The sequence below is a fragment of the Periplaneta americana genome, chromosome 10, assembly GCF_040183065.1.
Source record: "Periplaneta americana isolate PAMFEO1 chromosome 10, P.americana_PAMFEO1_priV1, whole genome shotgun sequence".
NCBI classification, from domain to species: domain Eukaryota; kingdom Metazoa; phylum Arthropoda; class Insecta; order Blattodea; family Blattidae; genus Periplaneta; species Periplaneta americana.
Genome location: NC_091126.1, coordinates 120,623,798 through 120,641,592, shown reverse-complemented (window position 1 = coordinate 120,641,592; position 17,795 = coordinate 120,623,798). Strand labels below are relative to the sequence as shown.

The following is a 17,795-nucleotide window of genomic DNA, read 5'->3' as shown; positions in this document are numbered from 1 at the left end:
TTTGAAGAGCTCTATCAAATGGTACCTTATTTGACCTAAATTTTAAAGTGATACGCCACTGACCCTACTTCCTGTTAGAGTGATTAATGAAATCAAGTTCAAGTGAAAGTTCACATGTGGTTTAGTCATAAATATTTTTGTCTCGAAAATTTTAATGCACTAAATTCCGAAATAAATGACTTACGTGTGGTCCGAATCACCCATTGCCTTTTCGTACGTTTTCTCATTGAAAGAGTAGGAATTGGTAAAAACGTTTCCTATGAAAGTTGTTTGTTTTGAAGAGCTCTATCAAATGGTACCGTATTTGACCCATACTCCCATTTGAAATTTTAAAGTGATACGCCACTGACCCTACTTCCTGTTAGAGCTGATTGACGATATTAAGCTCAAGTGAAAGTTCACATGTGGTTTAGTAATAATTTTTTTTTCTCGAAAATTTTAATGCACTAGTTTCCGAAATAAATTACTGTTGCGGGTGGTCTGAATCACCCTGTATATAAAAGTCAATGTGGCTATGTATATATGTATGTATGTACTCAATACAAATCTACACGCTTTGACCGATATTTGCCAAAGTTGGCACATTTAACCTTCATAATCCGGAGAAGAACATAGGCTACATTAAAATTTGAGATGGACGTTAAATTATTGAAAACAATAAACAATTAGAACGAAATGGCATGTATTATATTACAATGGCCTTCTATTCTACAGTCAACTGTCTTTTATTGACGTCATCCAATCACGTCTTCTTCCGTTGTAAAAGCGGCCATATTGTTAATATTAAATAAAATAACATTAAATTAACATTACGTAAATGAGGAACGATTTCTTGATTGAATGTGTCATGGACAATAATATACAATAAAAATAACATAAAACACATATTTTGTTTAGTTTTTATAAATTCAAAATGAAACATAATAGACAGCAAATGTGAAACATTTATAATACTTAAATTCAAGCACTTACATATTATGTAGCTCTCTGTAGCGTTGTGATAAGATGAATGACTTTAATGTATGGGGACCAAAGTTCGAACCTGAGCAAAACTTTTTTTTTATTATTATTATTTTGATAATTTATTTACAGTATTTTATTTTAATCCGCCATAAAGGGAGTTTTACTATGTAATATATATCCATAGTATTATATATCCGTAGTATTTTATTTATGCTGTCTCAAACAAAGTTACCATACAATTATACTGAAATCTTAATATATAAAAGTGAATGTGGGTATGTATGTTCTCTATACAAATCTACACGCTTTGACCGATATGTGCCAAAGTTTGCACATTTAACCTTCATAACCATGAGAAAACATAGGCTATATTAAAATTGTACAAATGGACGTTACATTAATAAAAAAATAGAAATAAATACAATCAAACATTCATGTGTAATATTAAAATGCTATCTTCTATAGTCAATTGTTTTTTTATTATTGTCTTTTGTATTCAACATCGACTTTCACGAGGCCATGGAAATTATAACACGAATAACTTTGTTGGTACACATCACGAAGACTAAAACTAGATAATTCGTACAATAAATATCTTTACGCAGTCCAGGACCGAATTATGAATTTCTCGATGCAGTTGTAGATAGTGAGCAGGCTGTGTTTTATCCAGCTGAATTCTAGAATTCCTTCAAACTACAAGGATTGCTACCACATAATTTACTTAATCTTGAATAACCAGAAGTACTATTGCGAAATATTAACCCACCAAAATTATCCACCAACATGAATTGGTGTGAAGAACTCATGCGAAACGTAATAGAAGTCGCAATATTAACTGGAAAAGCATTACCAAATGTCCGAAATACTTTTTGAATCGAGCACAAACAGAATAAAGGACTTAAGAATATTTATGTATTTCGTTGCATAATGACAGAATTTCCTTCCTGTCTTCATTCAAGCATTGCATGGGGATTCCATAAACTGCTTTTCCATTCTCCATTTTTCTAAGCGTTTGTTCAACTTCTCTTAAAAATATAAAATCATTTCTCGTTTTCTACATACAGTGGCTCCCATAAATATTCGGTTTGTGGTTGATTTTACAGTATTTTTCTATTGTTGTTTTGTTCTGTGTTCAAGCGAACTTGCATTTCGTTGCAGATTGATCATTTAAACATTTTGTACATAACGTTAAAGAATTTACAGCGAAAGTTTAATATTTACGATGTAATAACAAATAATCGGTAAGTAACATCAAAGTTCACTCTCTTTAATATTCGGTTTTGAATTATTTGCTTTCAATCTAATGCACGTTTTCTGCTGACAGAATTGTAGGGTTCAGTAGCGAACGTGCAATCATTCTGTCTACACGTTGTGCACAGCCCAGGCGAGGTTGGATTAGTCTACAGGTCGTCAAATGGGTCGCAAAGGAAACAACACAACTTTTGTGATTTATCATGACGAAGAGGGGCTAAAATACGCAAAAATAGCCAAAATATTAGTGTGAGTAAGAGTACAGTTGGGGATATAGCGAGAAGATACAGAAACGAAGGCGGAATCGAGTCCATACCAAAAAAAGGGCAGCCAAAAAAAGTAACTGAACGTGAAGAACGCTCCATCCTGAAGAAAATAAAAGAAAATCCTCGACTAAGTGTACGAAACTTGCAGCATGTGTTCGTGAAGAGTTTAGCAAGCAGGTAGGTGCCGAAACAATTCGAAGAGTTTTGGGGAAAGAGGAGTTTAATGGGAGAGTATGTAGGAGGAAACCTTACATAAATGAAATAAATAAAAGGAGGCGGCTTCAGTTCGCAAGGAAACATGTCCATAAAGAGGAAAACTGGTGGACGATGTGATATTTGCCGATGAAAACCAATTTAACGTCTTCGGGTCGAATCGACAACAGTATGTGTGGCGTAAGGAAGATGAAGATCTCGAAAAAAAAGAATCTGTTGCCAACAGTGAAACACGGTGGGGACAACGTCATGGTATGGAGTTGTATGACTGCAGGTGGAGTTGGTGAACTTGTTTTCATAGAAAAAGGATGGATCAGCATGTGTATTTGGACATTATGAGAAATAATTTAAAACGAAGTGCAGAGAGTCTATGGATTAAAGACAGTTTCAAGTACTATCAGGACAATGATCCTAAACACACAGCTGAGAAAGTGCGTTTATGGCTTCTATACAACTGTCCGAACCCCAACACAAATCACCGAATTTAAATCCGATTGAGAATTTGTGAGAGGAACTTAATCGCAAGATCAGACAAACTCCTATCACTTCCAAGACAAAACTGAAACGGAGATTAACGGAAGAATGGAGAAAAATTAGTCCTCAATTTACTACGGAGTTATCCAAGAGCATGCCAAGGCCTTGGAGGACTGTTTTGAGGCAAAAGGGGTATTCAACAATATACTGAATTGAACAAACCGAATTTTAATGAGGCACTATGTTCTATCAGAAATAATGTAATAATGCTTATAATTTTTTATTTATGTAACAGAAGATTTTTTCATTTTGTTGTCATTCTATGTAATTTAACAGAGAGTATACTTTTAAGTTGATTATAGTGCACATTTTTATTTTCATTAATTTTTTTTAAATAATTAGTGTATTTATTTTAATCTTACATGCCAGTCAAACCGAATATTAATGGGAGCCACTGTAGCTAAGTCATCTGGACGATTCACTGTCTCATATAACTTCAACATATTTCGTTCGTCTGTTCAATATTCCTTGTTTGTTATTTCCGATTTCGTCCTCTATCAACCACATGGATTTTCTGTTCTTATTTGTGAAGTCCAAACATTTTACATCGCGGTACATTAAATCATATCTTCCTTTTCTCTCTAGATCCTCTATTTCTTTACATTTCTCTTTCATCCAGTCTTCCTTCGCTTTTTCAGTTCCTGTTCGTTGTTTAGTTTCCTGTAGTTTCTTCTACCTTATTTATTCTGTGTTCATGTTTTTTCATTTTCTCCTTTTCTCCATCTTTCCAACATATTCCCTGTGACGCAAGGTTTCTTAATACTACACCTTTGTATCCTATTGTTTCTTCTGCTGTTATGTGTGAATTCTAATATAGCGGCTTTCTCTTGAAAATTTTTCTTTCAAATTCGTCTTTCCTCTTATCTTATCTTATATTTAATACTTTATTTCTTACAAACCTCACATGTTTACTTTCCATACTTCCCTATTAAAAAGGTCTGATTTGTATTTTAGCTATTTTATCACATACCAATGCTCTTTCCTTTTAAAACTTTAAGCATCAGGTAAAGAGTCCTATTTTGTTTAAGACCGATTTTGCATTCCTAATAATTTACATTTCTCATTTATTTTGACATGAAAAAGGTCTTATGTTTAAGTAGTTCCTTCTTCTCAGTTTGGATTCTAGTCTTAAAAGGGTTTAAGTACGGCTATTTTTGGAAATAATTAGGAAAATTATTATTAAATGAGCAACATTACCTATTTTAGAAGAAATATAAACAAATAATATCCATGAAAAACCTCTTAATTAAAAAAAACTATGACACCAATATCAGTCTTTCTACTGCTCTCCTGAAAAGTATACAAATTTTACTTAAGACCTTTTCCCTCCCGGCCACAGAAATAATTCGTGTGTAAATTCCTGGCTAATAACATTGGTTGACAAGGTTTTCGTTACATGGATGAATATAGGCATTTTAAGTCAATTTCCATGTGCTATTAACGAATATGAGTGTGAAAATGTTCCATGACCCTCATTTTTTAAATCATGAAAATATGTTAAATAGAGGGAAAATTATTTTAAAATGTGAGTTACTGCATATTGGAGCTTTTAAAGAGCCTAGTGAAATCTTTTTTTGCACGTAGTCTTACTTTACATTCTGGAAAGAGCTCTGAGTCAGTAGCTTCATACTGTTTGTGAGTTTGCTACAAGGTATAATCTTTTCGCTGTAAGAAAAATCCTAATGTAAACAATAGCACGTGACTGAAGTGAGGCTTCATTGGCCGCTGTTTGGCGCCATAGATTGTCAGTACGTGTTCCCGCCTACTGTTGTACATTCTGTCTCTTGTTAAACATTTCCCGTTACTCATCCAGTAGGCCTAACCTCACTACTGTGCATTCGTTTGCTTAGGAAACATTTACTTTATAATGACTGCAATTAAATTATCACATAACTTATTATATACCTTTAAGACTATTTGTTTTTCCGCTTTTGAGAGGATTTCCACTCTTATGATTAATAACCACACACACCGAGGATACAGAAGCCATACTATGACAACTACGAGCTCAAGTGACGCCAGCTTGTTACAAGAACAGACTACCGCGGTGTTACTTTTGGTATTCATCCGCGTTCATTGTACATAATAATATATAAAACTAGTTTTTCTTTTACATAGCATTTTACGTATGAGTGAAATTATATGTTTCATCGTATTTAACAACTAGAATTCAATTTTTTATTTTCAAATAATACAAGATTATGGTTTCCAAATACGAACTATATTTTCCTGCGTCGTGTGAGTGTTTCGACTAGGAGCCAATCACGGGTATGACAGCAACGTGCTTATGTTTACATTAGGATTTTTCTTACAGCGAAAACAGTATAGGATGTTTGCTCCTTTTATTGCTTTATTACTCTAAGCGCCAGATGAGTGTCAAGTTCTTTTTTTCTCTTGTAATGGAGAAATCTCGCCACGTGTGTGTAAATTTGCTATACATATTGTTATATAATTATGTACGCAGTTTGCAGCGTCGATCAATAACAGAAAAAGCAAAAGAAGCTTATTACTCGTACAAGTATTTCGAATGCCGAGCAGGTGATTAAGACAAATGGTGACAGAACTGGAACTATGCCTTTCGCGATTCCGATTGGCGTGAACCAACTGGCCATGCTGAAGATTATTTCTAACAAAAATTGAGGCCATTCAAAAATAACAAAATCTAATACTGTGTATTCTAATGTTTAATTTGCAATTAAGCCCGTATCACATGAACCTGTTGGCTTTGGTGGCGCAGACGGTAGGGTGCGACAGGTACATGTCAGTAGAGTTACTGGCATATAAAACGACTCATACAGAACAAAATTTCGGCATACTGTAACGATGATATAACCTCGGCAGTTGCGAGCGTCGTTAAATAAAACAGTTTACAATTTTTTTTACATATGGACTTAGCTCCTCATCCCTAGTCCGCCTTCAGAATTAGGAGAATTCTCTCCACGAGAAAAACAGATAAATCTTTTGAACTAAGTACAATCTTAGAAAAACGTTTTGTCGCATAGATACTTCGTAAATCCCAGAAAGAAGGCAGTGCGCATGATCAGACATACAACGAAACAAAACTAATTGTATTACCTCAACTACCTCTTGTGAACCAGGTTACACGTCCTCTGATCATGCGCACTGTCTCCTTTCTGGGATTTACAAAGTATCTGTGCGACAAAACTTTTTTCTAAGACTGTACATTCTTTGAAATCCACAAATGATTAGGGAAAACATGGAAATTTTACTTGAAGCAAGTAAAGCGATAGGTTTGGAAGTAAACTCTGAAAAGACGAAGTATATGATTATGTTTCATGACCAGAATATTCTACGAAATGGAAATATAAAAATTGGAGATTTATCTTTCGAAGAGGTGGAAAAATTCAAATATCATGGAGCAACAGTAACAAATATAAATGAGACTCGGGAGGAATTTAAACACAGAATAAATATGGGAAATTCGGTTGAGAAGCTTTTGTCATCTAGTCTGCTGTCAAAAAATCTGAAAGTTAGGATTTATAAAACAGTTATATTACCGGTTGTTCTGTATGGTTGTGAAACTTGGACTCTCAATTTGAGAGAGGAACAGAGATTAAGGGTGTTTGAGAATAAGGTTCTTAGGAAAATATTTGGTGCTAAAAGGGATGAAGTTACAGGAGAATGGAGAAAGTTACACAATGCAGAACTGCATGCATTGTATTCTTCACCTGACATAATTAGGAACATTAAATCCAGACGTTTGAGATGGGCAGGGCATGTAGCACGTATGAGTGAATTCAGAAATGCATATAGAGTATGTGGTGGGAGGGAAAAAGACCTTTGGGGAGGATGAGACGTAGATGGAGGATAATATTAAAATGGATTTGAGGGAGGTGGGATATGATGATAGAGACTGGATTAATCTTGCACAGGATAGGGACCGATGGCGGACTTATGTGAGGGCGGCAATGAATCTCTGGGTTACTTAAAAGCCATTTGTAAGCAAGTACATTCTTTGATCGTAAGAGTGGAAAGGGTTTTGCTTATCTCAGAAGACAGTTTCCAGAACTAAGTGATGCGAAAGTGAAAGAGGGAATATTTATAGGCTCTCAAATGGGAAAACTTCTGCTACATAAAGACTTTCAGAAATAATTAAGTTTAAGGAATTAACGGCTTGGATGGTCTTTTGTGCAACAATAAAGCTGAAAATTATCAACAATTAGTGCAAGAACTGTTAGATATCAACAACTAGGATATAAAAATTTCCTCCAATTCCACCTCGAGTTTTTCCTTCAAAACTTGGGAGCTGCGAGCGACAAACAAGGAGAGAAATTGCATCAGGATATTTAAAAAAAAAAAATGGAGCAGAGGTATCGAGGAACATGGTATCCTTATAATATGATGGGCGACTACTGCTTGTTTCTGGTTAGAGGAAGTGATGTGGTCTACAAAAGAAAACGTAACTGTTTCAATTTATACGAGATAAATAATATGCTTTATACTTCAGTTTAATGGCATACATGCTTACAAAGGTTTCTTTAGACGAAATTCTTCTTTTTAGTCTAATTTGAAGTAATTTATAGAATTAAAGTAAGATTTATTGAGTTATTAAAAAAGCAGCCATTTTTACTACATAAAATGGAAACTCATGCCACTTTTTCGATATCAGCATAAATTTAGAGCACTCCGTTATTTTTTTCTGTGAAATGCATGTATTCTCTTACGTGTATTGCTCAGTAAAACAATTATTACAATATTGCTAAAATAGTATTACATCTAAAATAAAACATTTGTTTTTGGGCAAAATCTACTGCACCTCTGTAACGCAAAAACATCGTCTTAAAGACTTTTTTACTATCATTTTCACGTTCAGGAGAGTCGATTTAGTAAAGATCTGATTTTGTCCATGTTACTGACAAAAAGTTGAAATTTGTCGGCTAGTGTAATACGTCTGCAATCGCGGTTGCTAAACTACACAAACTAAGTTAGGATATTGCTGCAACTCACCTTTTCATCACACCTCGCACCTTTATACTTCTCCCCCCCCCCCCCAAGAAAGTTCAAAATTCACTTGACTGGGAAGAAATTTTCGTCAATTGATGAGGTTATCGCAACAGCAGAGGACTTTTTTTTACAGTCCTGGAGAAATCTGTATACAAGGAGGATATAAGAGCATTGCAGCACCGGTGGCCTAAGTGTGAATGTCAGGGAAGATTGTTGAAAAATAGACTTGTTTCACAATAATCCATTGCAGATATGTGAGCAGTTGCATTGTCGTAATGACATAACACTTCTTGGTCATACCCTGCCTCTTGTTTCGAATTTCCCCTTTCAGTTGCTGTAGGAGATTTAAATAATATTCTCCGGTTATTGTTCTCCCCTTTGCTAGATAGTCAATCATGATAATCCCCTTACAATTCCAGAACATGAACGCCATGACTCTCCCAGCCGATTGAACAGCTTTTGTTTTCTTTGGAGGCAGAGAATTACTGTGCTTCCATTGTTTTGACTGCTGTTTCGTCTCTGGTATATAGTAGTGGATGCAGGTTTCATCAGTGGTCACAAACCACCTAAAAATTGGGCGTATTTTTCTGGAATCGAACCAGTTAATTCTTCGAAATTTGACATCGAAGTACTTTTGTTCCGTGTTTACGTGGAACCCACTTTGCAGAGAACTTTGATATGCCCAAGACATTGACTAAGGGTTCAGTTCTTGGACCTCTACTTTTCACGATCTACATAAATGACATCACAATCTATTAAACACTGTAGACATATTCTATTTGCTGACGACTTACAAATATATATCTCTGCACCTACATCGACACTAAATTACGCAATAAATGAAGTAAACAATGACCTAAAATCAATTATTTCATGAACGAAAAAGTTTGGACTGAAATTGAACTCTGGGAAATCACAGGCAATCATAATGGGACATCAACGACTTTTAAGTAAATTAAACACAGGAGACTTATCTCCTGTTAAAATGAATGAAACTATTATCCCTTACAGTGATAAGAGTAAAAAATCTAGGAATTTATATGGACAATAACTTAAGTTGGAATATTCAAATCACACATATGTAAAATAATTTTTATGAAAATTCACGCACTAAAAAGAATTCGAAATTTCCTTCCGTTGCTTCTCAAGAAAAATTTAGTGCAGTTGCTCTTGATGCCCCATTTTGATTACTGTGACACTCTCTACACTGACCTTAACATGAAATTGACAGACTACAGCGTGTTCATAATGCATGTGTTAGATTTATTTGCAACGTCCGTAGATCTGACCGTATCACACCTTCACTAAATATGCTGTCCTGGGTCCGTCTCAAAGAGCGAAGAAGTATTCACTCTCTCACTTTACTCTTCAATATTCTTCAAAACTCTAACCCTAGCTACTTAGTTTCTCGTTTTCAATATTTGTCCTCCTATCACGAAATAGATACTCGCTCACAATGCTATATCACACTCTCCATTCCTAAACACAGAACATCCTTCTACTCTTTATCTTTCACCGTCTCTGCAGCTCATCTGTGGAACTCTCTACCACGACATGTCAGAGAACTGTTGGACATTGTCTAGTTTCAAAAATAAATTAAAATTGCACTTTTTCAACTCAGATTCCTTTCAGTTATAAGCCCTTTTCTCTGCGATAATTATGTAAAAATATAGGCTATATATTTCTTTTCCTTCCTTTCCCCTTTTTGTTCCTTTATCAGCTGACGAATTTATCATAGCCTTTTATTGTGAATTTTATTTAATTTTCTTTCTTTTTTATTTTATTATATTCTATTTTGTTATATTCTTCCTTAACGTTTTCCTTATTAACCATTTGTGCTAAATGAGTTGCTTTTACTATATTCCAATGTATTTTACTTTCTTTTTTTTTTTCTATTATGGTATTTTCATGTTGTTTAGTGTCGATTTTATTATGCTATTATTATTTCTCTTTGTAATATGTTAGTATTGTGTTCTGTAACTTTTTTGTTAAATTTTAACTGCTTGAATACTTTGTGACCTGGTAGAGTGTAAGAGAAGGCCCTATGGCCTTATCTCTGCCAGTATAAATAAAGAATTATTATTATTATTATTATTATTATTATTATTATTATTATTATTGTTATTATTATTATTAAGATGTGACGCACCCGATCAGTTGAGATACAACCTCATTAATTTCCCGCATTTTTATAGTGACTGCCATTCAGTTCCATATTGTGGATTTTTCTACGATTTCTTCACTTGTTGCTGTTTTAGTGGGTTAGTTTACTATTCTTTATCAACTACTTCGGTTATCTAGCGTCTGAGTGAGATGGTGATGATGCTAGCAAAATGATTCCAGGGTCTATCACCGAAAGTTACACTGCATTTGCTCTTAATGGGTTGAGGGTGGCTGGACGTTCACTGCGGAGTTCGTCTTCCACACACCCTCGACTATGTTTAAATAGTGCCGCCCGTTTTTTAACAGTCGAAAACGCGGGAGCTGATTCCCCCAGTGTAGCATCCAAGTTTACTTTAATTTCTTTGGATTCGTTCCATTTTTTTACGAAATATTTAATGACAGCACGAAGCCTGATATTTTCCTTTTTTGCCGATCTTTTCGGCGCACTAAGTTCAAAATTGAACTACATAACATGTAATCAGCAGAAAATTATTATTTTTCGTGCTTGAATTAATGTAAAATGACTGCTAAGCATGACGACATTGTTGACACGTGTTCAATACATCTATGTGTTAGGCCAAGAACTTTTCAAACGCACCACCTGTCAGAATCTCAGAGATAGAGTGAATATGATTCCTACTATATCCATACGTAATCGGCCTCTGCACAGCTGTTTTGTACTTGAGAATGGGCAGTATTTCGTGAGCAAAAGCCGCTCTCCTGTGCTCCACGGAGTGCTCAATTGCTCGTCACTGCAGTAATGGGCTCTCAGGACTGATTTTTATTCATTGTGGCAATGAGTGACATTGATATAGGAAAAGGAGGGGAAAGAAGGAAAGGTAATGGATGATTGTTGTCCTGTCCAAAGTCATGTAGTCATTGATGAAATTGATCGTATAATCATCATGATATTCCATTCAAGGATTGGGCCCCTGATCCCTTCCGAGGCTAAACTTAATCAGACCATATTGTTTTGGACTGTCCAGTGTTCTTCGTCCTTATGGTCTATAGCAGATGTTCTCATGGTGGGCATTTTGCCCACTGTGTGCCTGGGGCACTAAGTGTATGTGTGCTGGAAACCTGCTGCACATGTCAACAGGCAGTTTCCCGCCCTGAAACCTAGCATAACCAAGTATGTAGTAATATTGCTGGCAGTTTGTAAAATGGATAGGTCTACTGATACGGTATTCATTTATTTATTGATTCATTCATTCATCGACTTATTTATTACTCAGTTACTTATTTAGTTACCGGACTTATTTCATTCATTCTTCCTTTATTATTTTCTTTTTCTTTCTTTATTTCTTTTTTTCCCCCCTTTATTTATTTCTTTTTGTCCTATCTCTATTTATTTATTTATTTTATCTGGTAGACATGAGGTCATAAGAACCTTCCCTTCCCCTCTACCAGGGGATTACAACTACAATATCAAGAATACAATTAAAATAAATATTTGATTTTATTGTAATTCTAAATCTAAGTAGGTAAAACATTAACTCATTAATGAAGACATGGCAATTTATTGTAGAATTTAAGAACAAACAAAGTATTAGTTCCTGAAGTACAAATTAAACGTAGAATAATTATCTAGGTATGAAATTACTGGAGACTGAAAGTATTTTATGCTACAGCAACTATTTACAAAGAGAACAAGTACCAGCACTGCATTTAAAGTGATTCAAGATTCCCAATGAGAGGAACGGTTTCTTTCTGTTGAAACTGGAAAACTTGCCAAATGCTTAGCATGTGGACACACTGTTAAAGTAAAATACATTAGTGCTGTTGATCGATCAAAATATTTAATCGATTAACTATTTGAATTTAATCGAGTTGAAAAAATGTTTTAATATGCTGTAATACACAATTGTTAAATTTAACTTGTGTTTGGTGATAGGTATAAGTATTAAATGTTGTATATCTGTATATATTGTATTGTTATATTACAAAAACATGTGAATGCATTCATGTGCTCCGAATTATGCCGCTCTACATTATGTAACAATGTTTACTGCATCACTAAACACGAAAAAACTTTTTTTCTGTCAAGCACTTCTCCATGATCGTTCAATTGAAATCCAAACGTTTCACCGAGTTTACCTCTCATATTCTCATATGACATAATGGAGTTTACACTTTTCACGAACCACAGAAAACTGATTTTTTTCTTTATCAAACTACACACACAACCTTCATATACAAACTCAGTACAGAAACTGCAACTGCAAAAGTACAGTGGTCGAAACAGAAGACTGGCCCCTATTGTAATCCGAATTACCAGATTTTAAAAAGAGAAGAAGGTAGTTACGCTCTCACTTGCACACAGTATAGTCATGGCTATTTTATAAGGGATGAGGGGGACGAATCCCAGAAAAGTAGTCCACACCTGTGGAGTAACGGTCAGCGCGTCTGGCCGCGAAACCAGTGGCCCGGGTTCGAATCCTGGTCGGGGCAAGTCACCTGATTGAGGTTTTTTCCGGAGTTTTCCCTCAACCCAATACGAGCAAGTGCTGAGTAACTTTCGGTGCTTGACCCCGGACTCATTTCACCGGCATTATCACCTTCATTTCATTCAGACGCTAAATAACCTAGATGTTGATACAGCGTCGTAAAATAACCCAATAAAAAGTCCCAGAAAAGTAAGTATTTCATATGCTAGGAAGATGAGCTGACAACAAGGTGGAAGTTTTCTTGGAAAACCATAAAACTCAATAAGGGTTTCGCATTGTGTTTCAACTTTCAATAGAGGTAGACTAGGTCAATGTTCTCATATCTCCATCTCTTTTTGAAGTGTTTGTGCAAAGATTTTCCCTACGCTACCTGGTTTACAGTTAGAAAATAACAGTACTATTGTGCTTTTAAGTAAGCAATTTCCGAGAGAGAAATATTGTCGGAATTTTTAGTATGAGTTTGTATTATAAAATAATAATTAATATCAACTACAACCGATTAATTTTAATCGAATCGATTATTCGATTAAATATTTTTGATCGATTAATCTTACAACAAATTGATAGATTAATCGATTAGATCCCACAACACTAATAAAACGTTGGACCAGACAACACCAGGCATGCTCAAACAAATAATAGTACTGTTTGAGATGAGCGTATGGAACTAATAGAAAATTTCAAGCAATCCGTCGTGAATGATGTAAGTTTGTTTTAGGAAAGTAAATTATTGTTTCAGATTTTTCCTGCTTATTGCAAAACACAAAACAAAACATATAAGGAAATAGGCTACATAAAGCAAAATCATAACATTTCGTTGTGCAGATAATGTAACTATAGTGTAAAAACAGCTCTCCAATTTGAAAAGACAAATTGAAATGAAGTAATTAAATATTTTTGTCAAAACATAAAAGAAAGTGCATAAAGCAAAACATTTTGTTTTTAGATAACGTAAATAAATGCAACTTTCAAATTTTAAAAGATATAATATTGAAATAGTGGTAAAATATTCTTGTCAGTCCCACTAGTACAGTGGTTCTTAATCTTTTTTGAGTCACGGACCCCTTCGAAAACCTGGTGAAAGCTATGGACCCCTCCCTAGAAAAAAAAAAGATATAGAATTTTATATACACTTCTGCCTTTTACGTTGAAACAATACAGTGAATATACATGTTAATTTTATGTGACTTTCACGAACCCTCTTATGTCCATCCATATACCCCAGGTTAAGAACACTAGGAGATTCCTGCCCACCGTGAGCACATCTGATCCAAAGCTTGACGTGAATACCTATCCCTGGTCATTCTTAAAACACAATTCTGCCACTTTTTTTTTTTTAATAGCTTTCAATTTCTACACCAGATCATCATCTCTCAATAAAGTTAAACTGCTTAATAATAATATATATAAACTTTACGAAAATAAAGTTTTACCCTACGAAATATAGTTGCCCAGTGACTTTGTTCTTTTTGTATAAAAGTGATAGAAATGTGGTAGTCTGACCTTGACTGATACCGAATTATGATGTTAAAATGTCGCGTATCGAAATTAGTTTATTAATTACGTAGAAAAAATACACATGTATTTTACCCTCCATTACTTTCATCAGACAGTTCCAGATCATTTTCGTTTTCGTCAGAAGAATCATAGGAGTTTTCATTGTAGGATGAATGGATGGATAATGGCACTGACATTTCCATGCGTATTTTTACAGTATTTGAAATCATCCCGAACGATGTTCTTGGAAGAGAAGAGGGGTGTTCTATTTCGTATATTACAAAAGGAGAAGATTACGCAAAGTAAATAAATTCTAAAAAAAAAAAAATAAGTCTTATATCATGGGGAAAAAAAAATTTCTCACGAAATTTCGGCCAGTTTGTCTTTCCAGTATCGTGATTAATTTGGGGAGTTGCGTCAGGTAGCCAAATCCGGTTTCGAAAACCACCTAACGTCTGCGGGGATATTCGTGCTAACCACACGCCAACTACGTACTGATTGATCGTTCATCTCTGCTGAGGCATGTGAACGTGAGGCCAGTAGTCGGCAGGTTGGCCTTGGTCTTTCATGGGCTGTAGTGCCAAGGATTATTTATTAAACACCATGGGCCGTATTCATAGACATTCTTAGCGCGGGCTTTCGGTGGATGATCAGCGAACTAACGTTTTTCGTATTCATAAACCAGTGTTAGCTATATGATATGATATGAATCCTGTTTAGCACGCTCGTAGCGCGGGCTAGCGAAATGTCTATGAATAGCACCCTAAGATTCTGAAACATGGACCCAATTTACTGAAAGTGATGAGATGTGTTTTGTCATAGAAAGAAAAGATTCTTTTAGTACAAAAACAAGCTCACGTTGACAAAGACAGGTATGTTTTTACGAGTAATAGTATTTTCTATATATATATTTAACATAAAGTAGTCATATTTACTCGATCTATAGATTAGAATCAAATTAAAATCCTGATTTTAGTAATTCATATTTATTTACTACAGGTAACTGGTTCTGCATGGATTATTTTTTGTCTGCTGCAATAAAATTTTCTTCGAACTTCACTTTTCACAACAATAATAACAATACATACATAAAGGATATTGAATACACTAAATTCCTATGAAATTTAAATTTGTTATAGATGAATCTTGTGATGATAAAGTATTTCGTTGCCGCCAGTCGTACTAGGGAAAATCGTGAGATAATACGTTATTGGAAGAAAACTTCTGATAAAAGATCACGAAACAATCAAAAGATTTATACTCTGTTCTTATGAATTACAATAATGACAGTGATTGAGACAAAACATACACTCCAGGATCAGAAAGTGAAAGCAGTCTGGAGGAATTAATATATAAGACAAGAAAAAAAAAGTTATTACTAAAGTTTCCCCTGATGATTCAGATGTATTTTGAAAACTGTTCTCCCAAACTGTAGTGGGCTTTGTTCTATGAACAATGACAATGCTGAAGCCAGTTCTTCACAATGTTCTTGGGCAATAGCAGTACGCATAGAATGAATACTTCTATCAATACTTGGCAATCAAATGTTAATATTAATGGAAAGGTTATATAATATAATAGGAAAATGAAATCACTTAATGTGTTTTGGTTAAAGGGTTGTATTTATCGATCATCAGATTCTAAAAAGAAAATGGTTTAAAAAATAAAAGAATGTTACTTGGGATTACAGTTTTGAGATTAGTGTTTGCAGGATACCTGTATGCAAACATGTTTTCTCAGTTTAATAAATAATATTCTTACATGTTAGTAATCTTGCATCGGTGATATATGTTTAATGTATTGCATTTCTGGTGATGTGCAAGTGAAGGCCTGATGACCTTAACTCCACCAGAGTAAATAAATAATCAGTGGTATTTTGTTACAAGTGAAAATTTCCATTTCATGTTTGTATATTGAGGTGCTCAGTGCACAAATGGCCCAACACACAAAGTATTTCCACCTTACCTCTTTGTAATTATGCGCGAAATGCGATACACAAACGAAAATTGTCTTGCAATCTCATGGAAAAACTGGGAATGATGACTAGGCTGATTTAGACTTTGAAGAGAACAATATGAGGAGCTTTTAAAGCAATAAACTCAATATGCAAATTTTGTGGGTTGGGACATTTGTACGCTGAGCACCTTATATGTTGTAGATTAATGTATTCTCAATTTTCACTACACATCCTCCTGATTCTTATATCCCTGAAGAAATTATGTTGACTTTTTAACAGGCATGAAGCGTGAAGCAGATGGTGATATGGGCTCCCCACAGAAGCGGTCCCGCAGTGGGGATGACACAACTGTGCGTCTTCTCATACCTAGCAAAGTGAGTATGAAAACTATTTGCCATAGTGACTTCGATGGTATTAAGACTTGTAATTAACCATACTAGTCAAAACAATACACGTAAGTAATAAAGGAAATTGTCATTGGATGAACACAGGAGTGGCTGAATTTGTGTTCCAAGGCTGTGCTTGGGAATGTGTTCAAATTCTCCTTGGTCACATTGTGTTGGATTTTTCCCCAAAGTTTTTCTAATTAAGACGAATATGAAGTAATCCATAGCAAGTCCTTTGACTCTCCTTGCTTGCTGTTACCGAATCCAGTGATGCTAGATATTTGTGAATTTGATGCAGTATTGTTAAATAACAAAAACAAATGAATTAAGGTAGCTATTGCTGTTGTAGCTACAGGAACCTGGAAAACAAAATTAATCATATGTAAAGAATTGAAGAAAATAAACTATACAGGGTTGTCCAGAAAGATGTTACCACTTATATATAGGTTATGTTATGTTTATTTTGTTATTATGTTTGGGATCGGTTCAATCAGTGAACATCTTCAACGTGGGCACCACCATTCTGGATGCACATATGCATCTGTTGAATCATGCTCTCGATTACTCTGACACATTGCGACAGGCACTGACTTAATCACATTGGTGATTCGTTGACGAAGATCTTGCAGGTATCTCAGTTTCTCAGCATAAACACATTCCTTCACCATCCTCCATAACCAAAAGTCACACGGCGTGATGTCGGGAGATCGTGCTGGCCATAGAAGGGGCTCAGCTTTTCCAATTTAGCATTCTGGAAATGTCTCGTCCAGGTACCGACGAACCACCAGAGAGTAGTGAGCTGGTGCACCATACAGTTGGAACCTGCGGTGTGATGAAGCGGGATGTAAGTGGGAAATCAAAAACAACAGACGTACTGAGGCTTGTCTCTCATCAATATTACAAGCCATTCTGAAAATAATTTCACCCTCAGTGCTGCTTTCGTTCTTCAGTGTGTACAAGTGCAGTGCGGTAGTGTTTTCTTTATGTTGTAGCAACAAGCGATAGTTAGTGTTTTTTTTTTTTCCATCAAGTTTTATATACAAATCTTAGGGTAAAGATACGTGCATGGGTACATCAGGAGAAATGTTGCCGCCTAAAAATGTTAGTCATTCACCGAGAAGGCATGGAAATTATTGCCAATATAATTGAAAAA

The 17,795-nt window shown here is 35.0% G+C and overlaps 1 long non-coding RNA gene across 1 annotated transcript in view; it reads left to right on the top strand.

The window, feature by feature from the left end:
- Positions 1 to 16,652, top strand: part of LOC138707981 (uncharacterized) — a 152,100-nt gene extending 135,448 nt beyond the window's left edge. The window contains exon 3 of the long non-coding RNA XR_011334515.1: positions 16,536 to 16,652. This is a non-coding gene — a long non-coding RNA (uncharacterized lncRNA). The remainder of the gene's footprint in view (positions 1 to 16,535) is intronic.
- The last annotated feature ends 1,143 nt before the right edge of the window (positions 16,653 to 17,795 follow it).